This window comes from Drosophila albomicans, chromosome 2L (assembly GCF_009650485.2).
Source record: "Drosophila albomicans strain 15112-1751.03 chromosome 2L, ASM965048v2, whole genome shotgun sequence".
Taxonomy (NCBI): domain Eukaryota; kingdom Metazoa; phylum Arthropoda; class Insecta; order Diptera; family Drosophilidae; genus Drosophila; species Drosophila albomicans.
Window position 1 is genome coordinate 18,564,584 of NC_047628.2, and position 27,516 is coordinate 18,592,099.

At 35.7% G+C, this 27,516-nt stretch overlaps 1 protein-coding gene across 2 annotated transcripts in view; it reads right to left on the minus strand.

The window, feature by feature from the left end:
• The window catches only part of LOC117563690 (putative neural-cadherin 2), a 159,041-nt gene that overhangs the window by 59,132 nt on the left and 72,393 nt on the right, over positions 1–27,516 (minus strand). The window contains exon 1 of one of the 2 annotated variants that reach the window (XM_034242134.2): positions 16,216–16,379. The exons of the other annotated variant lie outside the window; for it this stretch is intronic. The gene's annotated coding sequence lies outside the window, so the exon portion shown is untranslated. Of the gene's footprint in view, positions 1–16,215; positions 16,380–27,516 lie in introns of those variants that run through there. 2 annotated transcript variants of the gene reach the window in all.

Genomic DNA, 27,516 nt, shown 5'->3' on the forward strand with positions numbered 1-27,516 from the left:
TATTTGCTTGCCTTTTCGAGTATACATTTATTGTGCTTTTATTTTGTCAACATTTCGCTTTGGCCATATGAAAATAAATTCAAATGATTTATTTACGAGCATTTGATTTATTTGATTTTCAGCGTTTATTTTTTCCCCACTCTCCAGGACATTTGCTGTGTTCTTCTTTTGCCTGCCGCGCTTTTGTTTTATGTGTGTGCTGTGCGTGTTTTTTTTGTGTGAAATATTGTATTGTATTTGTGCATTTCATGTCGTGCTTGTCGCTGACACAGTCGAGCTTGATATGCCTTAAATTGAAAGATATTCTGAACTATCTATAGAGGGTTAAAAGGTGTAAGCAGGAGGATGAAGAAAAGTATAGAAAGAATGACTTTTAATCAGCTAACCAAACTTTCGACTAATAGAGTATGATATAAAACACAATTTTTAATAATTAAAAAGATTAATAATTCAAATAACGAAAAACATATATAGAAATTTAATACTTAATTCAGTTATGTTGTCAAAAAGTGCATTTCAATTTATTTGTAGTTTAAATCAAATCAACTTCTATTTTCCATCAACAAATTACCACAGGGCATTTCTCAATTGTTCAACATTCGACACGCTGCATTTTCGGTTTTTGAATATGTATGGAAAAGTATTTTCTTGTTTATTTGATTTTCTGCGATAGTCAATAAAAATCACAATTGCCGTTTTTCTCTCAGACATGCAACCAACAGCAAATTGATGTCAGGATTCTGGTAGCAATTTGTCGAATTTATTAGAGCATTGAATGACAGCCAGAGGCCATTGCATTTAATGCTCGTGTAGAGGAAGAGAGTATATAAAAAAATCATATTTCGCAGCTCCGCAAATATTAATTTAAAGCATTAAAAATGCACAAATCGCCCCGAACGAATCATACTTATAAAATATTTAAAATTGTTCAATTTGATTAGAAGAGCCGCCGCAGCAACACAACACAATACAATGAACACAGTCAGCCAGTAAATAAATATTTTATTAAGGGCCCAAGAAGCGGAGAAAAAAAAAACGTGGGACAGATGAACCCAGGTTATTTCCAGTGAAAAAGGACTTCTTTGACTCGGTTGAGAGACGCCCACAAGAAATCCAGGCAGGGGTCAAAGTCAAAAAGAGACAAGAGACAAGGAGAGCAGAAAGCACACTCAAGGGCGATGGACTCAAAAGCGCAATAATAAATTTCCAAAAAATAAGAAATAAGATAAGCAAGTGAACGACATAAAGTTACCCTATAAATTAAAGTAGTGAATAGATTGGCTATTTGAAGTGTTGACTGCACACAAATTTGTTTTCTGCAAGCGCCGGCAAAAAGTTTTTTTTTAATGTGTCTAGGGTATATACATAAGTTAAAAAAGAAAACGCATCAATTTTCAAGCCATTATTGGCTGTATTTATTTGTTTGTTGATTTGCCAGCGAATGCCTGCCAAAAGCGCAAACTTGAACTTGCCACCCAACAAAAAAATTGTAGCGAAACTTTTGTGAGCGAAACTTGAATCGAATTCGAGAAAGAGAAGAAGTAAGAAAGCAGCTTTACTTGCTATTATTTATCTAATAGCCAGGCTGTCGGGCATAAAAATAGAAATATACATTTCTATCTATGGACTGGCACACGCCCAGACACAGACACAGACACAGACAGAGACTGACATGGACACCAAGTAAATAGCATGAGACATTCGAATGTGCTGGGAAAAGTGTTTATGATATTTTGATTTCATTTTATGAACGAGTGTAGCATAGAAGTCAAGTGTGAAGCAAAGCTGGGCAAAACTTTAGCCTGCATTGATAATAATGGTGTCCCCTTCCGAAAATGGGAAGCACAATGCCATTGCCATCCACTTATGGCTTCTGTTCAAGCATTTTGGCTAACAAGTAGTTTGAGCCCTGCCACCAACAAACGAATTCAGCAATAAAAACGCCTCTTTCGGCAAACAAGCTAGAAAAAAGTTTTTCTCTTATTAAGATTAAAAATGAGAGAAACGCAGCGCAGCGTCTTCTTCGTTGGACTTCCCGCAGTTAGCAAAAGGACTTCTTCGCTCTTGGCGGCCTGCTGATAAGCGACACACAGACAAACGCACAGAGAAAGAGCGTATTCAAGTGGGTGTCACGCATAAATTTCATAAATATAAGCATCATTATTTTGGCTTGCCATTTTGTGGCCAGCACAGTCGCGAGACTTAGCGACAGGCTCAGGCTTTTGTCACGTGCCAAACTTTTGACATCACATAGTGACACTAATACATACGCAATCTCGTTGACACACACACACACACATACAGAATGAGTCTGAGAGTGGCACGCTCAATCTCATCTAAATGGCGCAATTGTGCGAGTCACACATGAAATTGCGCTTCCACTCTTCGAGTGGAGTTTTGGCAACGTGCCAGAGTGGAAGCAGCAGAAAAAAGCAACGTTCAAATATTACATTTATCAATTCATTTAATATAAACAATGGCATAAACGAAATGTGAGATATGTAAAAGATGGCAATAAGCAAGCATTTCAAAGTTAGGCAAATTTAAGAGGATATCCTAGATGATTTTCAGGCAGTTTTCCGCAGAGCAAACGCGCATATAAAATAAATAAAGAAGGCTATAGATATAAATATATGCCCGAACTAAATATAAAGTTTACTATAAATAATTGCCAATAAAATATAAAATACATAAAGAAGGCTTACAAATACGTTTACACTTTTAGTAGAATGTTATAAAAATACACCCGGACTAATATATAGTTGACTATTAATAATTGTCAACAAAATATAAAAGAGGGTTTGCAAGTACTACCAAATTTGTAATACTAATATTAACAACTATTAATAATTGCCAGCAAAGTAAACCTAATTTCTAACTTTCTAAATTTTAATATATATAATATAAACCAATAAAGTCATAGTTTATTCGGTGTTAACCATAAAATTGTCAATAAATAATTGTTGCCTCAAAAAAAACTTTCTTATATACTATGTACTTTATGAGTATTATTTTCATTATTCATTTAATATGCACAGTAAATTATTATCTTTATGATAAGGAATATCAATAAGTACTGATGTTAGGCAGCACATTTCCTTGTACTTAGCAAAACAAGTTATATTTTAGAATTCAATTTGGAAAACCCAGAAGATGAAGAATTTTCAAAAACTGTATTAAAACTTGCAAATTTCTTATTGTAATTGTAGTTGCGGCTAAATTATAATCAGAATACATTTTTGAATTATGTTTTCCATCGAGTTTTATATTCATAGTATAATATTATATATGTACATATAGTATGAAAGAAATTAGTAACCCATATCTCTAAGTCCGCCTGCAATTGAAATTGCGGCAACAAGTTTTTAATAAAAAAAAAAAAACAAAGAAAACGAAATGAATGACTCAAAAACAATTCACAAAATACAGTGTCATCAATATAATGGTATTAAATTTGAAATTCATCCAAAGCAAGAAATCAAAAATTGCCTACAATGATTTAATAAAACGAATTGCCATTAAACAAGCCATAAAAAAGGACTCCATCAATATTGATATATGTGCATAAGCAGTTCGATACTTGCGATACTTTGTACGCATTGAGATTAGCCCGTTAGATCAGAGCTCTGAGCTTCAGTTACCTCGAGGCCAAAGCCTTTATCGGTTGCCTGAGCAAAAGTTGATTGCCCTCTGGCGACATTGCTGCTGACAAAGTGACATCAATCAATTGGCGTTTGCCACGCCCTCTGCCCAAAAGAGTGAACCGAAAGTCACATGTTATCAGCACTTCGGCATGTTTGTGTATGCTTTGGCAAGAAATATGTGAGTGTGTGTGGGTGTGTGTGCTCGTTATGATGTCAGCGGGTGTACGTGGCGTATGAGTGTTGGCAATGGCAATGCGTATGGGATTGGGAACTGGTAACTGCGACTGGCAATTGATTGACGACAATGAAGAGAAAGTAAATCAATTATCGTGAACCCAAGACGACAGCATTACACTCTCCGCCATAAGTAAGTGTATACACACACACATAATAAGAGTTTTATGCTGACAAATTGCTCTTGCTTTTAGCCGTTTGGCAGTTGTCGCATTAAAAAGTTGTAGACACAAAGCATTTTGATTTTGTTATGTGTTGTAAATTGCTTCGCTTCAATTTGTAAGTGTGGGTTGACTAAAAGAAAAACACACAATAAATTCGCAGTTATCTCATTGCGAATATCTTTCGACTCTCGTCGTACATCACATCGTCGCTGACTAAAATGTAAACATATTTTTTGTGCGAAAAAAAAAACATATAAGACCAATATGGCCGATAAGCAGCAACTCATTTTAGCTCACTTCATTTTATTCATCTTTGCTTTATGTTTTATGGCTAGCATTATTTACATTATGGCCATTTACAGCACTTCTTCAAGATTTATTTGCTCTACAAAACTGTGCAATAAATATGCAAATTTGATGCCAAAATAAAAACTGAAAATAACAAATAAAAAGCTGACCCCAAGAGCAGCACAGCGAGGCGTAAAAAGCAATGCAGGCGGCGAAAGTATCCAAAACTAGCCGCAAATCACTGAAACTTGTGAAACAAGTGCAAATCTTTATCTGTACAAAACTCATTAGTTTTTGTGAGTTATGTGCTATGCTGCAATGCGAGTGGAGGCAGAGAGCAGAACTTATTTTCAGTTGACAGCGGCAACAATTCCATTTTTTTCGCTCTGCCAACTTTGCCATAATGAACTTTTATTTTGTGTGACGAAACAACCTTATTAGGAAGTTTTTCGCAAAACGAAACGACTTCTTACACAAACGTAGCAAAACTTTGTAATAACTCGACGAAAATTTCTTTTTGTTAATATACAAAACACAATCATAAAGCACAACGCAAACGCAAGCGTATTTAACTGAAGGCCTATCCTTGTCAACTTTTGCTTTAATAAAACTTGACAATGCAAATAGTTTGTGCTTGAGTTTTTTTTTTGTGTGGCGTGCCGCAGGCACCTGAGTTTATCATGAATTATGGCATTTGCATGTTCAGGGAGTCTATTGATTGCAAGCACAAAAAGATGAAGACATCGACTGCCACTTAAGTAGAGCCAAGCTAAGAAACTGGGTTTTAATATAATGCACAGCCCTGAAGACAAATAAGGAATAAACGAGCAGAGAATGTGACGGCAACGGCAACGTCGAGGTGTTGTCATTTTATTGCCTTTAACTAAACTAACTTTTATTATTTTATTGGATTTCTTTTATGGTTGAACCACACTATAACCAACGAACGTGCCAGGACGATGCTGCGTTGGGGTTCGGGTTGGTGTTTTGTGCGTTAACAAAGAATTTGTCTTGAGGACATGCCATCATTGGGCCAATGATTACATTATGCGATAATGTTGCCCATAAAGGCTGCACGAGACGGATAAAGGATAAACCAGAAGCGCGACGAGCTTGAATAGAGAGAGGAGAAGACAGAGAGAGAGAGAGAGAGGAGGGGGGACAAGAGCAGAGGTCGCTGGTTATCCTGCTTGCCGTAATAAGCTGTAAAAGTGACACATACATTTGACCTGATTTTACCAGCACATTCTTTTCTGCGTTGTCCTTCGCAGCGCCCTCTTAACTCTAGCCACAGTTTGCTGCTGCTGCTAGCTTAATCCAACTTTAAAATTATAAACTAACGATCCAGCGAAGCACGCACACACACACACACACACACACGTAGATACGAAGTAAATGGGTTTGGGACGTCAGAGAGAAAGCGAGATGGAGAGCGAGCACAAGGATTAAGTTTGGCGCACTGAACCGTGCGTGAACTAATGCGGGATCCTGTGCATTCGTCCTTGCATTCGCTACAATCACATCGCAACGTTCGCCAAGTGGCAAATGGGGAAAATGTGCAATTTCTGTTCGTGTGTGCTTTGTTTTATTTCGTTGCCAGCGTGTGTGTGTTCGTGTGTGTGCTTGTGTATTAGAGAGTTGGCAAAGACCATTCTCTTGTCGCGCCTTAGTTAGTTGATAGGGAAAACGAAACAAGAAAATAAAAGCAAAAAAAAATTGTAGGAAACAAAGCAAAAGTGGAACACACGTTGAAATGTGCAACGAAAACAGAAATTGCAATTAAAACAAGTAACGGGAGAGTGTGACATTACAAGTGCCTAGAGAGAGAGAGAGATAAAGAGAAGGAGGACGAGGTGAAGGATGCAACGTAGGTGTCACTAAGCTTATTGTCATGTTGGGATAAGTTACTCACATACCAAGCAAGGAGACAAACAAGCTGACAGCTCAGCGAAGCCTTTTCAAAGATACTTTATGTTACTTAGCTCAAGGAATTAATCTTAGTCGCAGTCTCAACTGCCGCCTTTCTAATATATTGTCCTACTTATTTATGTAGGTCAGTGTTGGACTCTGACAATTCTAAACAAACTTATAAGTTAACAAAGACATTTTAATAAATGCGACAATTCTAAACCAATTCGTTATAGAAAAATTACAGTTTAATAAATATACAAACTTATATAAATATTAGCTATACCGATTTCAGCAGCGATTTCTGTTTAGAAAAATTTCTGTTTTCAAAATTTGAACAAAATATTTATGAAATATATTACTAGAACATATTTTTCTAAAAAAAAGCTAACTAAATTACAACTAATTTTTCTTAACAAAAAATATAAATTATTTCAGATTAAATACTAAATGGAAAATGTAGTAGAAAGACTATTATATTTGTTAAGAAAAATTAATAAAGTGCTTGACATACAGGACTTCCCAATATAGCATATATATATAAAATAGTTTCTTAAAACAAACGAACACATACCTTTACTTTAAAAATGAACTCAAATGGTTTTCAACTAAATATAAGATGAGTAAACTTAATTTAATAAATTCCTAAAATGCAAATAATCAAAGTGTCTGACTTGCAATTAGTTCAAATTTTGCAAAATATAAATACAATAATGTCTTTTGCTATGACATATTTTTGTAAAGGCAAACAAACGATTTTCTATTGAAATAAATAACAATTATTTTATATTAAATACTAAAAAGGAAAATTTACTTTTGAGACCAACAAAATTATTACTAAAAATTTAATGAAAATCGAAAGTGCAAATAAATACAGAGCATGACTAGAAAATTGGAAATTATTCAAGTGGAAGTGAGCTAGCCAGTCATTAAATATATTCTTATGAATTTCATAATTAATTTCCCTTGGCAAACATTCCATCAAGTCAATTAAGCATTACACTTTAACTACCACCGAGATCATCAGCATAATTGAAACTCCCATTTAATGTTTTGGTGCGGGGGAGTTGGTGCAAGTCCGTCTGAGTGTTGCTGAAATAATTGCCGCCAGCGCACTTCTGTTAATAATATGCAGTGCTAATTAAATTTATATAAAAAAAACTCGCATAATTTGCCCCAGCCCGACGAGACAAATTGCAGAAATTCGGTTGCCGGCAGCAACGAAAAAAGAAAAAAACACACACACACACAGAAGAAAAAAATGTATTCTGGGAAATATTACGAGAGACTCCCACACGAAATGAAAATAGAAATATAAGAAAATAAGAAAAATACACAAAAAAAAAGTATAAATATGAAGACACTTAATTAGCAAGGATGAATGCTTTTGCTTGGCAAGGGGAATCTAACAATTGCAGTTAAAGCAATGAGGTAAAAGTTTGTCGGCCCAAAGTCATGAATAAGTTTTCGAGTTGATTTTTGCAAACTGAATTGCAGCAGTTTTAAGACATTGACTGCAAATGTTGAACTTGTGTGGACGCAACGCAGCAGCTTGACAATAATTTGAACATGTCTCAAGTTGATCATTAGCATATTTCATAGGCAAAAGCGGCAAAAGGAAATGGCGGCAACGCGGTAAGAGGCGAGAGGTGTGAGACTTAAAGCCCCCTCAAAGCTTCCCCCTAGTGACACATTTTCCATATTGCCTTGGCAAGTAAGTAGAAAGCGACGCATTACAGTGTAATAATCTTGGTGGCAGTTGGGGAGTCCTTTTTGGACTGGAATCGAGCAGCATCAGAAGCAACAGCAGCTGCTGCTGTTTACACATCGACGTCTTTGACGCGCCCAAAAATGCACTCAGCCGTGTGACCCATTTAGCCAAGTCTGCATTCGACTGGCTGAAAAATGAGCTCACTGCTCACTGCTCAATGTTTGTTGCATATACATGAGGCGGCAAGTGCAACTGCAGTGGCACTTGCAGCTGCCACGGCAGCACATGATTTGCCTGCCTTGCTGGTTGTTGGTGTTCGCCTTAAACTTTTGCTCAATCTTCCCAGTTGTTTGGGTTGTAGGTCGTTATCATAAAATGATTTGATGAACGAGCTGTGCGCACTTTGCCGCTATTTTTATGTATTGCCACGCTGTGGCACGGGTTGCCGAAAAAAAAACTTTAGCCAGAAGCTATAAGCTTCCAAATTTAATTTTGAAAAAGGCTTAAATTTGCTAGCAGACTCTAAAAAAATAAAGCAAAACTCAAGAGTTGCAAGAGCTGCGCAAGAAAGTAGGTAATACTTTTTGTGGCGCTTAAAAGTAGGCAACACTTCTCAACATGGACTATAGTGAAGTTCGCTTTGATTTTTGCACAAATTCGCACAAACTTAAGTTGCCAAAATGTGGTTAGAGTGCGCTATTCCTAATAATAATATTATTTTAACAATAAAACGGCGGAGTAAAGTTTCCTCTTAAGCTGCGCTTATAAGTAGGCAACACTTTTTTCATCTAAGCTTTAGTACTTAAATTTTCGTTTGATTTCTGGCAATAAATTTCTAATTATTTGGAACTTTTGTTTTTGTTTTAGTTCATTAGTTAAAGTTAGTCACCCCATTTATTTAGGGTCTAATCTTGTTTTGATGGCTCTCGTAGTAGCTTTTTGGCTGGGGCTTTCGATGCTCTCCACACGCGCATACTTCAAAGTTAATTTATGCGGAAATCTTGCAAATAACGAATAGAATGCTGTGGCATGCAAACAATTTAATCAAATCCACAACAACAACGAGTAACTGTAGAGTGAGCAAGCAGCTACAACAACAGCAACTTAATTAAATTTTCACGTTCCACGCCCCAGCTCACTTGAAGCTTTAGTTGCCCGACCGCCTTCGTTGGCACGCCCCTCGACAGCATTCTGAACAACTTGCAACTTGCTTCAAATTCTCTGCCTCTCTACACGTTTTTTTTTTTTTTTTTCTTTTCTTTTCCTTCTCTTTCTGTGCTACGTTCTTCGCTGCTTTTAGCCACTTGAACGCGTCGTCTAAACGTAGCGAGGCGCCCCCAAAAACTTGAAAGTTGAAACCAAAAAAGGCAGCACAAGGCCCGCAGCAATTTGTGGGAGAGAGCGAGCGAACAAGAGTAGCTTAACGGGAGGTGTGGCAACTCCCATTCATTGGCATTCGAACTGTCTGCTCTCCTCGACATCCAACAAAAAAAAGTATGCCTGTTGATGTGTCCCAAACTGGCTTTCATTGCCTGCTAATCAGTTGACTAAATCCCCATTACCATTCGCTGATTTCTCTCTCTTCTCTCGTGCTCTGCATTTGAGTGGAGTGCTTAAATCAGTGTAATTAACTTTTAAGTTAATTTGCCAGTGGCATAGCAAGTGAGGTCCTATCACCCCTCGAAAATTGCGTGCAGCTGTCTGTCAAGCTGTCATTCTGCCAGTCTGACAATGGCTTTGTTTTCCTCCCCCCAAACAAAATGCTAATTAGCGTGCCATCAAAATGCGTATGCCTACCAACAACAACAAAAAACAAAAAGAATTCCAATTTGATTTGCTGGGAAAATAATATACAGCAGAGTATTCAAACTAATATTTCAGTTTATAGTCAAAAACATGAAAAAAATATTGTTCCAAAAAAGGAAAAAAAAGGTCACAACTTTTGTGTAACAAGTTTACAATGTAACTTTGGGCATACATAAAATAACGAAAAGAAAAAATATACATACAAGTTGCAAGTTACCCACAGCGCATATTTTTTCATAGTACCAAAAATTGTTACTTTGTTTTCCGGTTCACCAAAACGAGAGACAGAGTGAGAAAGAGAGGGGTGATTGCGTGGGGCAAAACTGAATTTTAACATTTTCATCTTTGTTGCAAAACTGGGTCAATAAATTTGCAAGTAATGCATAAAATTTGGAGCTGAAACGGAAACGTGCAACTGCAACTGCAACTGTACCAAGCCCATTTCCCATCACACTCCCTTCAACCCGCACTCGCGAGCTCAAAAAGCAGAGACGTGACATTAAAATAAATAAAAATTAATTGGCTCGCTGCAAACACAAAGTAAATAAAAGCGAGGCACTCTCTCGCCGCTTGCAACACTCAAGTGGCACGTTGTGCCCAGATGACCAAACTATGCATATGCATGAGGGGTGCACTCTGTGGAGGAGGCGGAGGAGGTGGCGCCTCCGGCCGCTCGCAAACAAATGAAAAACATGAAGTAAAACTCAAGTTGTCTGCCGCTGTGCCAATTGCAAGATTTTTGTTTGCCTTTCTCCTTCTCGTCATCCACCTCCGCCTCCCCTTCCCCAGGCATCAATTGAGTGGCGGCGGCGGCAACATACTTAATGCCACATAAAGCAAATAAAATGCTGCAACGTGATGTGGTTCAACAACTTGGCCAAAAACCAAATGTGGCCCAGACTCGAAGTGGGATAAGCAATTAATTGATATGTTGATTATAATACCCGGCAGGTAAAGTGAAGCCCAATCAGGCTGAAACAGCTGGGGAGATTATTAAATATATTATTATATAAAGCAATATAAATATGCAGAGGAAAGTTACTTAAAGTTCAAAATACTTTGGAATAACAAAATCATCATAAAATAAGGAAACTTACTAAATTTTAAACGTAATAATTTAGACAAGTAAGAAAGCTACCCATCGTGAATAAAAGCAAAACAGTGCTGTATATTTCTTAAAATATACCAAATTAATGTACAACAAAAATTCTAAAATATACCGAAGACTGTAATTGGTATATAGAGATATATGGTATATTTGACACTTTATGGTATATTTTGACTATTGTATTAAAACACCAACCAAATTTGCAGGAGTCATAAATCATTACTCTACTATGGGTGTACACATTTGTTGAATATATTTATTAAATAATACGAGATTGTTATATAAAAATATCTCCAATTAATGACTATCAAAATGAAACCAAATTGAATTACCAATACTTGAAGTATAACCTTAAACAAAATTATTACATTGAAAACTTTTATAATATTTCGAAATTTTATTTAAAATATGTATGTATGTGTATTTGTTCTCTTCAATATTTTGCGGCATGCCAATGCACAACTCTTCAAATTTTATGACAATGTTTGTGCAGTGCGAGAAGGCAAAAAAGTTTTGTTCCGAAAAAAAAACAAAAAAAAAAGACTTTGAAAACAAATATGGAAAATATTGTTAGAAAATCCTTTTAGTATTCATGCGAAAAATAAAAAATAATAATAAAAGTTTCCAATGCATTCAACTTGAAGGAACTTAGAACCCGACTGGACACCTGTCTAAATTTTTGTTGTTCAGCTCGTTTGCAATACATGTAAATTTCACATGACTTTCACTTTACAGACTTTTTTACCCCCTTTTTTTATCAGTGCTGCAATCAAAATGAATTGCTAGTTTATAATTTGGAATACTCAGTCATTTATGATGGAGCACATGATATTTATTGGCTTTTTGAATTGATCGCTTTGTAGGTCACAATTCATTGATTTAGTTTCACCAAAAAATGTTATAGTTTAATTTGTTTCAATCTACTATATAGCTGGGCTACAGACAAATTGATTGGTAACAGTTCGCGTGCGAAATAAATCAAAAAACATATCAGGATATCAAATATAAAGTGCTTGCTTTAAAACACCTGCTGTTTGACAAACGGAGTCGACAAATGGGGAAACTGTCTGTCCTGTTCGTCCTGTCTATCAGTTGGGGTCGCGCATTGAAATTGGTTTTAATGAAGCGTTCGTTGCGGGCCAGTTAGCAACGTTGGCCTGACCGTAAATTGATTGGCGCCACTGTAAACCGCAAATGTTCGTTGGTCGCTGCTAAAATCGACATTGGTTTTGGCGGCTCATCCACAGTGCCTCGCTTCTTCCCACTTCCCTTCCTCTCTGCACATCCCTCTCGACATCTCTACATCGACATCCTCGCGAATCTGCTGAGGTGTGAAAGCCAAAAGTTATTGGAGCACGTGCTCAGTCCCCGTTTGTGAGCAATTAGATGCAATAAATCACAGTCGTTTATCTCGCTCGTGTCCCTGTCTCCCTCTTTCTCTCTCTCTCTCTTGTGCGGGTTTTTGGCCAGAAGCTGCTGAGATTGCTAAGATGGCTGCTGCTGTCTCTACTGCTGCTGGCTATAGGCTCAGATATTGCACACATGACTGCCTCAGTCTTTGTGTAGCCACTCGACTGTGTATTGAAATAGTGGGAATATAGATACACAGATAACACACACATATCATCCAAATACATATATATGCCATATGTTTAACCACACTCACACACATATACACTAGATGAAATAGGGGCACGTTATTCGGTCGTTTGTTGACATCCGAAATATGTGTGTTTGCTGGCAATTGCCCAGAGCGATTGGCTTAGCTCATGTAATTGGCTGCGGATTTCACTAGAATTATATGCAATTATTGTGGGTCAACAGCGTGACACTATATCAATTATTGCGTCTGACATACACTGGCTACTACAATATCATATCATATATCCTCAGGGAAACTGCACACTTGCTACGATATTCTAATAGTCCTTTGGGAAGCTGCACTCAACTTGGTTTATCTAAGCGAATTTGCACTAAATGGCCTTAGCTCAAGTAGCAGTAAAAGACAGCTCATAAATCTTCATACAAAACTACAAATTTTAACAAATTATTTGGCACAGATAAGAGCACCGAATAAATTGTGAATTATTGTTAAAATATTGCAATGAATAAATATTATAAATATTTGTTAAAATATTGCAATCAATAAATATACATATATTTGTTAGAGAGCAGGCTGCTCTGGCTATAAATTATCGCACTAAAAAATTTAGTTCGAAATTAAACTACTTATCGTAAATAAAAGTCATAAACCAAGCCTATTTGTATTGTGATTATTATTATTATTGAAATCATAATGATTGCATAATATTGCAATTATATTTTAGCTTTAATGTTACTAAACTGCTTTTGAATATTTTTGTAAAACATTAAACAATTCAATTCGTTAACAAATGTAATTTATAAATATCGAAGAGCTTCTGAAAAGTTCAGGGACATTGAAAATAAATAATATTAGTTAAATCTCTATTACTACAATATTTCATTACAGAAACATAACACGGAATACCGTGCACAGAATAACTGTTATTAGTTATTCCTAGAAAAATTCTATGTATATTGAAAATAAAATTTCATATAAGAAAAATATATTTTTCTTTATTTAAATCTAAATAGTAACTTTACATTTTGTAAGCTTGTAAATCTTTTTAAAATATTGCATGATAAATCATAAATAATAAACATATCCAAAGATCCAAAAGGGAATCGTATATTTTGTCTAGAAAGCACTTGAAAATTTAATCTTAATTGTATCTTGAATACACCATAACATATATCTCGGTAAAAGTTTGTCAGTTTTATCGAACCGAAATTCAAGTTCAAGAGATTTTGGGCGAGAAAATGTGTGAAAGTGAGAGAAGCGAGTCCTTGACAAAACATATCCCTGACACACATTTCACATAATCGTAATCATAATGTTGCACGGTTTTTATGGGTCCGCACCAGTGAAGTTTATGCCAGCCAAAAGAGGGCCACAAAATATAATGGTAGCACACACACACTAACACACGGAGAACGAAAGCAAATGAAGCTGAAATAATAAATTAAGAGAGAGACGACGACGACGACGACGAAGCTGATGTCTACGCATCTCACAGTTGCAGTTGAGCTTACGAGACGAAAGCCAAAAAGGCTGAAGGTGTAAGTAAAAGAGAGAGAGAGACAGAGAGAAAGGAAAGGAGCGGAGAATTTTTTCCTTGCTCCCATTTTATGTGGTTCATAAAGTGGCATATGTAAGTCGTTTTAATTATGCAACAGCTAAAACGCAAATGCAAAACTCTTGTCAGAGTTTTAGCCAAAGCACTGGCTTAATAACAATTTGCCCAGCGCAACATTCGAAATCAATTATGGTGAAGCGAACCCAAGGCAAACAAACACACTCATGAGTACTCGTGCCTCGTATTCATCGCATCCGGTTTTATAGCTTGATTTACGAGCATGAAACTAATTAGCTAGCATAATCATAATTACGATTAGACCGACGAACCCAACATTACATTATTTGTTATTACGATTATTATTATTTTATTTGGGAGGGACAGAAGAGTCAGAGTCAGAGTCAAAATGTAGACAGACACGAGAGAGAACTAAGCCGAGATCCACATGCTAATTATGGGTCTCTGCATAAATCATGGCCTCTGTGCACAAACTAAACTGACTTTGTGTGTGCTCATAATTAGGTTAACCTAAATGCCAATTATGCCTTAATCAAGCGACTAAGCGCCTATCGACCACGCCTCTCGCTCGGAGTCCCAAATGCAATCAGTGGCTTCTGGCTTCTATAAATTTTTCCCACTAGGTTTGACTGAAGCGTAGAGTGCTGATTGATAAATTGATTGATTGATTGATGGCTGACTATCAGAGGGATGGTTGAGCGTTCGATGCCTTGATCGTTAACGCAGCCAGCTGACACTCTTGCAACCAACAACAACAACCAAACTGTTAGCCAAGTTGATTTTGTTAGTCTTTTTTTCGCTGGTGTGTTGGGTTGTCATAAATTGAGATTAATCATGTTTCTGATGGCCTTTTTTGCGGATTGACGTTGTATACAACATGATAGCACTTAAGCGGCTTAGCGGCATTGGGCTTTTCCCTCCTCCTCCCCTGCCTCACTTAACTGCCCCTCGGGCATCATGTGTATAAATCGCATATTTAATATATATATATATATATTTATTTTTGATGTGGTTGTAATCGTTGACATTGCTGCTGCTGCTGCTGCATTGTGTTTTTTTCGTCTCATTTTCACATAATGCGCACAAAATATGTTAATTATTTTAAAGCATATTATATTGCTGTTTTTAACAGTTAAGTCACAACTTTTAACACATTCCTGACATCTCATAATTAATCACACTATTAAATAATGCGCATTTTTCATTTAATTAATGGCATCCGCTTTAAACATTTTGTAATTGCGCCGATGGAAAATATCATTTATTTATTTCATTTGCAAAATGTAATTTGAATACATATTTATTATTTTCATTTGAAGTTTATTATTTCTGTTTTTTATACATTTTTTTTTCTAAATTAATATTTGGTTTTTTTATTTAATTTATTGCTTGTAATGTTTTTTATTTGTTTTAAATATAATTCCATGTTATTGAATATATTTGTTATTGAATAGATTTATTCTCCTTTTATTTGAATATATTTTTTTTTTAATTTATTATTTTGTTTTTCATTAATTTATTGTAAGTAATGTTTTTCTTTTTTATTTAAAACTAAATTGTATTTGTTTGAATAGATTTGTTATTATGCAGAAATTGTTAAAAATGCATTTGGCTTTCATCACTTTGGAATTATGATGAACACAACGCTTGGAGCTATTTAATATCAATTTGGGTTTAATTGCAATTGCAATTACAATTACAATTGAGCAGTTAACAGCTTCGCACTTTCCGCTCTAAATCATTCTTATGATGCATGTCATCATTTGCTTTCTATCCATAATCCATTTTGCAAACGGCATGAGCATTAATTAAACTATTTACACGCACGATTTGATTAAGATAAACGAACATTTTAATGGCGCCATCTTCACACACCATTTATCATAAGTAGTCCGCATAAACAGACACAGATATTTTTGGCATAGGATACTTATTTTTTATTTTTAAATTAAATTCATTACATTATTCATTTGGAGTGGTACAAAATTGATATTCAGGAAATTCAGCATTTCTTATCGGGCTGCCATCAAATGTGAAACATGCACATAAATTTTCGGCTATCATATCACATTAATATAATTTATCTCCTTTGCTGTTGCTGTTACAATTTGAATTTCTCTCGCCGAATAAAAAGACACTCCCACACACACACACGCACACTGCTTTATTGCCTTACAATTGAACATTGAATTTATTTTACATTCTCGTGTGTAATCTTTCATGCACATTCGGCACGCGAAACAATAAACTTTGATCACATCAGATACTGTTAAACTCTGTCGCAGTTGCTGTTGTGTTATCGTTATCGCTTGCCCCCGTTTTTATAGCTCTCAGAGTAGCCGAGAACACGCGCACCGCCGTCAACAGCTAAAAATGTACTAACTGCCAGAGCAACAGCAGCAGCAGCCTTTGACAGGATGCTGGATAAATACAGATGCACCTTAACAGTAACATCAACAGCAGCTTAACAGCAACAGTCACTGTTAAGGGTTGCTCTTAATTTCGTCGTCAGTTGTATGTGGGCGCTGTTAAAGTGTGTGCTCAGTAGGTTAGTAGGTTGACCCACTGTCTGCACTTGGCATCAATGCCGGCAGTTAACCAAGTTAACAGAGGGAAATTTACTCTTTCAAGAGCTAAGCCGGTTTGCTGTTAGCCGCTCAACAGCTCAACAAGTATGTTAAAGGGGCGCGAGGATGTTAAGTGAGAGAAGAGCTCTTAGTACAAACTTAACACTTAACAGAGCTCTCTCTTAAGAGACTTTATGCATCGCTCTCGCTGTAAATTCATTGTTCAATTCCTTCTCAATTCGATTCTCTTTCGCTGTTATGACTTATGTTATGTTCGCCATACATCAAGTCAGCTTAAGCGCCCCAGCATTAAGCCAACTCTTTGGAAAACCTCATGAAGTTTTCCCCCCAGAATTATTACTATGCAAAAATAGTCAAATAAATGTGTATGTGTGTGCTTATGCGTATTTGCACATGAATTCCAAAAGTGGCTACAAATCAACGACTTGCGTCTATGATTTGTATTCGGCTTTTTGCCATTAATGCAGCTGCTCGATAAAAGAAACATAAAATGCAACTTGACTTATTTTTGAAGTTTTCCAATGTATCACAGTTGCTTGTGCTTTCTTAAACTAGCATTTAATAATTTATAGTTTCAATTATACTAACGAGAATTTTAATTTGTTTTTAATAAAATATATCATTTGGCATATAGTCTCTCGACCTGGACTCATAACAAATAGAATATTTATATGTACATAAATTAATGTGTCAACTGAAAAGTATCATTTCGTTTCTTGAGAAAGTTTTGTCTTTGAAAGCTTGACGATTCTAAAGCAAGAATCACAAATTTGGCACACATAAAAGTGAAAGATGCATCCAAGACATTTTCAGTCTAATGCTTTAAAGAAATAAATTCAACAATACTATTATTTAATGACGATTTAATAATGCACTTTTTAAATATACTTTATGTAACTGAAGGTATAAAATATCTTCTCGATATATGTTACGTTAATATTTTACAAAAGAATTCCGATATTTTCAGTCTCAAACTTTAAATAAATGATTTGAGAAATACTTTCATTTAATTTAGGTTGAATTATGAATATTTTAAATTTAAATAACTGAATGTATCACACATTTTATTGATATATGTAAGAATTGTATGGAAATATTTTGACATTTTCAGTTTCATTTAATTTAAATCAAATTTGAACTACATTTTATCTATTTTCTCAATCTAAAAATTCTAAAATATATTTTGTATAACTGAATGAATCAAATATCTTATTTATATAGATAATTTATTGAAATATTGTCATAATTAAAAACGCTTTTTGAGCGAATAGATAATTGGTAATTACAAATAATATCTAACCTTTCCACCTTTAGTTGTTTTTTTATTAGCTATGAACTGTATTTCAATTAGTTGTATTAAATGTTGTTTCTGTTGACTTTTTGCAAAATTCATAAAAAATATATAAACTACAAAAAAAGTGTAATAAACACAAAGGAAAATTGTTGAAATTTTGTATTTGCTTAACTGTAATTATTTTAGCTGTTTGTATTAGTTAATAGTTGTGGTCATACGCCATATTTAATTGGCTAGGCATAATACAACGAAAAAAAATGGAATGTTTTGCTTATTTACATTGGCCATTTGCAGTTATTGACATGGCCAAAAGTAATGCAAACAAACAGAAAAATAAATGTTTTACTTACGTTATGGCTCAAAAGGCAACAAGTTGGATGAATGCACTTACCTGTAATGAGAGAGAAAAAACGAATAGGTAAACAATGTTAATTAGAGTGCATTTGAACAAATATGATTACGCATAATCATAACAACGATGGCAATAATAATATTATTGATAAACGGCTTAAATTGCTTCGCTTAATTCACAAGTTCAGTTGCCAGAGAGTAGAACTAGTCGAACATTTTGTGCCGGAGGCTCAGTCATTAGAATTGAGTGCCGAAATCTTGTGGCAAGCCGCCTAACCTTATCAGCAGCTAGTAGCAGCTGCAGATCGAGTTGCAGTTTCCATTGCGATACATTTCCGCTTGAATTTATGGGCCAGACCAATGCATAAATATGCAAAATATGAGCCTGGCCAAAATGCCAGCTGGGACTAAGCAAATGCACTGACGATGTCGACGAGACGACCACAAAACCCGAGAAGCAAGCAGCAGCAGTAGCATTGGAGCATTGCAATCAGCAACAACAAAAGAAAAGCATGGCTCTTGGCAGTTGGCAGTAGTAGACTGCTGTCACGCCCCCCTTTTGGAGGGCAGAGGTGGCAGCAAACCGCAGAAATGCATTACGCCCCGAAAATGCGAAGCTGTTGCAAGTTTTGCGCCATGTTTGTAGCTGTTGACTAAACGCATATAAGTGCGGGCTAATATCAAACGGAAATGCCAACCAAACACACACACACACTCGAACACACACACATATGCATACGAATGCATGTGTATCTGCAGGTCACAGACTAATGCAATACATCTTGAGATGCTTGCTTGTTGATGCTGTGTTGCCAGGAGTTAGGATTCGCTTTTGGCTTCGTTTCCGCTGCCCGCCTTTTGAGAAATGCTTGTGGAAAGTGGCAAGACTCGGCATCTCGGCAGCTGCAACTGCAACTGCATTAGTTGCTACAGCTTCTGCTTCTGCTTCTGCCTCGGCTACAGCTTCAACACTCCAACTTTTGCCACACACACACAGTCTGAATGTGTATGTTTGGCTAAGCGGCGCATTTCCTGGCTGAGGCCATCAACTAAATAGCATTCATTTGCGTTGATTTATGCAGGCTAACAGCCACCAGATGAAAAACAGACTAGCAGCAAAAATCTGTAAAACTATTTTGATTCAAAGTGCTTGGCTAAAACATACTGTCTGAATAAAATGTGGTTCAAGAAAATCTGTGTCCTTAATGAAATCTAATTTATATATGGTATGTTCAATAAAAGTTTAAACTTCTATTAAAAATATATTTTTAAGTAAGTTTTTTCTAATAAGTTCATTTAATTGTATATGATTGAATTCTATTCATTGCATTTATACACATTTTCTTGTATATTTCTTTAACTTTATGTTTTCTAAAATGTATATAATAGCTTTTTTCATCATTGAAATGTAATCTATCACAGAAATGTAATATACAAATAATGAATGAATAATGAATATACAAATTCATTTTTTCATATGTAATTACAGTTTATATAATATTTATGCTTTGTTTATATCTAGCTAATTGCAACCCATTACAAATAAAAACCCATAAAAGTTTTCCTACTAAATTTCACTCTTTCATTGCTTCATAGAATGTCCTTGAATCCTATATATGAAGTTCATTATAGCCGCTGTCACTTGATATTGTTTACGGGGTATGCATGAAGAGGCATTGCCCAGATGCGGCAGATGCTCAGCCTTTGAATTTATGCCCCAAATGACAGTTTAAAGTTGCAATAAAAATTCAAGGCAACTTATTTATAGTGGCAGTCAGCGATGTAATTACTTTTTCAACACGCACATCATGAACGAGACAGCAACAAGAGAGAGAGTGAGAGAGGTGGAATGAGGAGTAGAGGGGGGAATGTGAAGCATAGCGAGGGGTCCAAGTGATTTGCCGCTTTGGCGAATGCCGTTTGCCTCGTTCTCGTTGTCGTTGTCAGGTCAAATAGCAATGGCTGCATTAGTGTAGACTCCATTGGCCCAATGCAATGGCTGCAATTGATAAATTGGCAATAACCCGTCGTCAGTACGTTCTCCCCGCACCCTTCTCCGTCCCCATTGACAACTCCATAAGGAGTGTCGCCTGTCGTTTGGCATTGACAGTTCAATGTGCGCACTGATGCGCAAATATCAACTCCAATACACTGGTTTACCCCTCAACCAACTCAGACTTCACCTCCCTTTCCCTCTTTCCCACTTTGCACCGTCACTCGTCTCTCGTTTCGCTTCACATTCGCTTTCATTCGTCCTTTTCTTCTTTTGTCGCCTGCTGACTCGATTCTGCTTTGCGCTTTTTATGGCAGTTCGTGACCGAGTTGCAGTCAACTTTAACTTCTCTTCTCCTCTCTATTTTTTTGTTTTTTTTTGTCCAACACTATTTTTCCTCATCTACTCTAGTATTTTTACTTTGGTTTTTGGTCTGCAAAATTGAATTAGTGACATTGGTAGTTGCTTTGGAAATCTGTGAGTGGATCTGCGGCACCTTCCGGATGACTGCGATAATTTCATGAGCATTTCACAAAAGTGCTTTTTATCAGTAAATACTCTTAAAAATCGCAATTTTCCTTCCCCTTCTCATTGACTTTTAGCCACATTTCAGTTTCCATTATTAATTGTAAGCAAAAGTATTGAGCAAAAAAATACAGCCATGTGGTAAGCTCTTTATTTACTCACAGCAAAGGAGATTATACAATTTATTCTTGTGACTTGAAAAGATAAAACCATCTAGAGATTTGAGTCAGTTCAAGTTCTAATCATTTTTTAATTAATTAAAAACGTAGTTGGCAGTATAAATTGATTATTACAAAATTACAAAATAATTCAAAAATAATTCTAAATCGATAAACGATATGAATGAAAAATAAAATAATTTAAAATTTGACTTTTTAAATTTTCAATAATAATTTCATATAATCTAATAAAATTTCAAAAACAAAGTCAACATTTAGTTACCAGAAATGTATTTGAAAATCAAAAGCAAAATAAATTTCAATTAAATTGAAAATTTCCAAATATTTTATGAGAATTGATTAAATAATATATAATAATAATACAATTTTTATTTTTGCCTTAACTTTGTTCAAGCCTAAAGAAACTAAGTTAACTTAAAATATATCTAGATAATATGCTTTAGCAAAATATTTATCAAACCAAAAAAGTTGTCTTTGAAAACTGCATAAATTCAATATTTTACAATCAAATGCAATATAAATTTCAGTTAAATTTAAAATTGCCAAAACATTTTATGACAAATTCTTATTTTATTTGTCTTAAGTTCATTCAAACTTTAAGAAACTAAGTTATTTTTAAATATATTTAGGTAATATGCCTTGGCAAAATATTTTCAAAAAAAAGAAAGAGTTGTCTTTGAAAACTGCATAAATTCAATATACAGCTGCATTCTTAGCGCCTTTTACAGCTGCCAAAGGAACTAAACTTCATTTAGAAGGCAATATAATCGCACACAAGTGAAGCATACTCACATACACATATACACATATACGCATACACACACGCACACACCGGCAAACACACATAAACATCCATAAAGCAGCCCCAGAAGTGCGCATATAAAAATCTCATAAATTGAAATAAATAAGAAAAATAACAATTTCTATAGAGCGCACACACATACACTAACACACATCCAACGACACACACCCTCACATATACACTGGCGCATTTCTTTTGCATCTCAGACTTTACTGCAATATTCATAACTCTTTTCAAATGTGGTCAAGTGCGATGGCAGTCCTCCTCATCTCCGCCCAACTTTCTCCTCTGTATTTCTTTCTCTCTCTTACTCTTGTACTCTCTGTATATCGCTCTTTCTTTCTAGCTCTGTCCAGCTGAGTGACTATTCACTCAGTGTTTGCCTGATAGCTTTTGTTATAGTCTTTCTAGTCGCTGCCGTTGCTCTTGTTGTTGCCAGTTGCCAGTTCCCAGTTGCTGTGTTATTGGCATCTGCCAGACATCTGCCTCTGCTACGCCTCCCCTCACTCCACCTTGGCAGGCAGGCAGGCAGGCAGAGGAGCGAGCAGTCATTCGCTGCCACAATTTTATTAAAAACGAGATGAATGGACAACACTGCACAACATGACATTTGGTACTCACAAAAAAAAACCAAAAAAAAATAGTGCACGGATGACGAAAAGTGTAGTTTCACTTCATAATACTTTTGTCAATCCCAATGCCAAGCGTGTAGCTCAGGGTCACGTGAAGGGGTGGGAGTGAAGTGAAGGGCAAGGCAAGTGTATGGCCATTTCGTTATTCGACATGCAATTGCCATTGCACTGACTTGTATTTTATTTTTATTATATTTCCACACACACACACACACACAAACACTCATACACCATCTGCTGGGTGTGTGTTTTGGTGCATTGTGTGGCGATTTATGGGTTTTATTTGGCCACTTTTTACATTCATACACGAGTGTGTGTGTGTGGAAGATGTTGGCTTGCTGCTACGTGGAACATGAACATGGCTATTCGCAGTCTTCGTTCTTCGTTGTCGTTTGGCATTTGTCGCCCTTTTGTATATTGTTAGCTTATTGCACACATTTATTGCACTCTGCACTCTCTATCTATAGTACTATCTCCCTCCTCCCTCACCATTCGCATTCGCATTTATCTCTGTATGGTATGTCCAGTACGTGCTTTGTTGTTTTCTTTGTGGATTAGAATGTGCATTGCACATGGCAATCCCTTACACTTTACACTTTACACTTTACACTTTACACTTGCTCGTTATTATATGTTGACTTTTATTGGGTTTCTGCGCAAACTTCTACTTTTGAAAACTTGTAGAGTGCCTCATAATTCAATGTGACAATTGTCAACGATGACTTGCCAACTATCCAACAACTCTCCTTTTGTCCGTCTTTTCCCTCTAAATATATACTATGCTGGAGTTTGTTTATCTGTCAAGTTATTGCAGCTGGATATGTTTATTTTGCCATTGTCTCTATTTATTTGTATTTGTTTTTGATACGAATTGCTATGCACTACATACATTTTAATTGCAAAATAACAGTATTTAAATGTTTTACTCGATTCTTATGTTCCTTAACTTCAACAACCACAGTAGCATACCAGACATGGCTTAAGAATCTAAAACATTAGTTTTCACTTTCTAAAATGCTACAAATATATGTTATTTAAATGATATGGCATGTCTAGAGTTAAATAATTGTTGTGTAGCCGAAATAAGTTGCACATGTTCTTAGCAACATATTTTAAATTGTTACAGTTTAATAAAGATATGTTACTTTTTTATATAAACCAAATTTGAGTGCGTTCCCCTGGGAGATACATACTATTATACTGTGAGATAGCTATTTTCAATGAGAGTGCAGCTTAACGGTGTTAATTTTAAAATATACTAAATTAGTGTACCACTAAAATACTATAAATATACGGAGAACTATATTTGGTATATCGTTATTGTACTACTACATTCAAAATATACTATAGAGCTGAAAATACACCAGACTGACACACAAAGCAACTAATACGTGTCGTATTATTAAAATATACTAAATATAGTAAAAAATACCAAAACCGAAACAAATAAATTCGGCATTTGTATATAACTTAGAATGCGCTCGACTATATATTATATATATTTTTAAATGTACCCATACCATTTAAAATAAATACATAAAAATATTTATCTGCAATCATATTACGTTAAATAGTAGCCCACAAGTCAATAAATCAAGTTATTTGATCCCAAAAATTTCAAATAGTTGTTAAAGCACAACCAAGACATATATTCTTATCATTTAAATTGTAATTAAACTCATACTCGACAAAGCAAAAGTGACAACATATGTGTATGTGTGTGTGTGTGTGCTCTGTGGGTCAACCAAGTGTTGGGCAGTTTGTGTGGCACCACAAAGCGAGAGAGCCGAGTCCTTTTGGTAGCATCAACTTTGCCACAAAAACGGATTGTTCACATATTTAATTTGCGCATAAAGTTAAACACAAAGGGCAATTTAAGAACAAAACTACATTGGTTATATGGGAGGAAGAGAGGAGGAGGGAGGAGGTGACCAACAACGATGATGATAAGATCCTTAAAAGTAATTACAACACATATTAAGTATTTATGCAACAATAAAACGTTTAGACCCCAAAATGAATGGCAGCCAAGCCAAAAAGGAGCACTGACACTCTACAGATAACAGCGCCAAAGTTTTCTTCTTTTTCTGTTGTTGTTGTGGAGGGAAAACTTGCGACAAAACAAAATACAAAGCCAAGAAACAATAATTTTCAAATCCAGCTGCAAAAGTGGAAAACCAGCAAAAAATAAAGAAGACGAAGCAAAGCGATTTAGGCTCAGCGGGAGATATAAAGAAACTTTAAAACGGAAAAAAAATGTAACAAAATAATAAAATGTACGCTTGTAAAAAGCCCGCTTACAAGTTTTTGGCCAAGAAGCCGCCGCATTGGGCCAAACAAAAACAACATACTACAGACTGAAAATGAAGGCAAAAAACCCAAAATTGTAGTCGCTGCACTTGAGCCACAAATTATTTCTCTTTGCGTTGTGTTATTTTTTGTTTGTTTCGTTTGCTGTTGTGCGTTGTATTTTGTGTTGTATGTTTTACAATACCTAAAAAGTTCTCACAGCACTCTGGTCACACTGGTTGTGCGGGGTGTGTGGGTGTGTGTCTTGTCAAACGATTAGTGCAGGACTTTTGGAAAGTTTTTGCGGCTTTTTTGGGGGGAGGCGAACGACATCGGCGGCGGCACTTGAAGCTCGGTGTCGTCCTTTTAACGATGCCGCGTCGGACAAGTTTGTGCAAATAGTTTATGGTTATTGCACTTGCACACACAGCAACACACACATACATACGAGTACCATTACATAGTCTCTCCATCATGTAAGTGAGTGCGCTTTAAGTTAGCTTGAGCGGCTTAAATGATTTTAATTGTTATCGTGCGCTTTAATTGCACTTTAGTGCGTCCTCGTCCGGCCCAAAAGTTTTATGCCATTTCACATTGTTCCTTCCTTTCTTCCACTTTGAGGCTAATGGCAATTAGATTCTCTCTCTGGCTCTTCGAGCACTGCCAAAACTCTGTGTTGCCATGGCCTCTTCCGCTTTTAGCCATTGTGTTGGCCAGCCGCAATCTAAGATTTGATTTATTTCTGTCAGATTATCTGAATTGAGCCTTTGGTAATTGAAATTGATTTTAATGCTTATTCGATTAGTCTGAATGTGGGACAAGTTTGTGCAACTAGTTTATGGTTATTGCTCTACTGTTATTTCCAAATCATAATTAAATTTCAATTTGCATTTGTATAGCAAAATTAATTTCATTGTTAAAGGTTTAATTTATTTTAATAAACTAAATTATAATAAAATTCAAGGCAAACGAAGACCTGACTGTTAGATTAGAAGTGTAATTATCGGTCTTTTAAATAATTTAAATTCAACTAAGGTATTATTTTAGGTAATTCGAATATAGTCAAATTGTTTTCAGTAAAATGCACACACATTTCAAGTATTTTCGGTGGACTCTCTTAATTATCACAGAGAAATATATTCTCATCCTAAAACTTAATGCCTTTTGATTGAAATTTTCCTTAGCCTTATTTTATGAGTACTTGCTTTAATTGCTTGCATGAATATTTTACTACGCTTTGAATTATGTTTTCAAAGAGTTAATTTTTGCATTTAAATTATTTGTAATATTGTTTTAGTGAGACACAACTAAAAACTGCATTAATTATTAAAAATGTGAATACAATTTAAATTTGTAAACCGTAGATTACATTTATTTTGTATTATGTTATATTACATTCCTTTTTGAATGACGTTCTTCAAGAGTAAAAGTTTTGCACTAATAAATTTTCTAATAAGATATTGCTCAGCGACATTATTTAACTGCATTAATACTACTTCCCAAAGGTAAGATTTGAATACAATTTAATTTGCAAAGATATTTCGAATGCAGTCAGATTTTATTTATGTTGCCATTTAATAGTGAAGTTTAAACATAATTATGTTTCACATTTCCTTTTGAATGATGTTCTCAAAGAGCCAAGTTTCGCTTTGACAGTCTTTGCAATGAAGTCTTCTACAGCCACGTGCACCCAAAAAGAAGAAGAGAAACGAAAAATCCATGGCAAAAATCTCGTTTCACTGCAAAGCTAATGTTGGGTGTATGCTTTATGTGCGAATCCCCAGAATGACAATACTCATTTTTGTGTATGCGTGTATTCTTGGGGTAATCTATTCAAAACCATTGGGCACAGTCATGCGACCCTTACCAAATTAGCTCTGCCTACTCACACAGACAGACAGACACACACATAAAAGTATGAAACATGCCGAAATTAATAAAAAACCATTTCATTTAATGTCGGTAATATGTTGCCAGCAAACTGGATAAAAACAAGAAACAAAGCGCAGAAAATAGGGTCTGAGTTTTTGAGGCAGACAATGCGGCATAATGAGACATGCTCCGACAATGCTCGATGCTCGGCAACTGGGGGAAAAATGTCAAGTAAAATACGATAATTATGCGACATTTAGCAGTTTAGCAGGCAGTCAACATCAGCCGAAGTAGTCGGGAAAAAGGGCATTGGAAGGGTTTAATGGGTTGCTGGGGATTCAAATGAAAAGTGAAAACATAAAAAAGGGTTTCGGTATAACAACACACCCAAAAAAACAACCGTGAAAAAATCGAGAGAAAGAGTTAGAATGAAAATACAGCGGAAATTACAAGTGCCGCCAGTTGGCGACAAAAAACCAAATGACGACGACGACAACGACAAGGACGAGGACAAGGACGCAAGAGATCTGCAAATGCAGAATGAAATCGAAAGCGAAACGCACACCGGGAAAAACTGTGTCACGGTATGGGATTCACATTAAGAGGTGCCGAAGAGTATTGGGTTAAAGTTTGTCCGCCCTTCTTTCTTTTTTTTTCTTCGTGTTTTTTTAAACTCGTTAGTATGCGCAACGAGACGCAAAATCAACAATTTCTATTTTGATGATTTTTGCAGCACTATGTGAAGCGTTTAATGGGTATATTGGGTTACATTCGAATACACGGCACGTCAACGTCAGCACCGAAACGACTTAAAGCAAAAGTCTGGGAAAGCGCAGCAGGCATGTAAAGGATAAAGGATATCTAAATGTTGATCAGATGCTTTTTTTTTGTGGGACGGAGAGGATATTAGAGGCATATATTTAATAAGCATATAAATGAGCAAAGTTTTCAA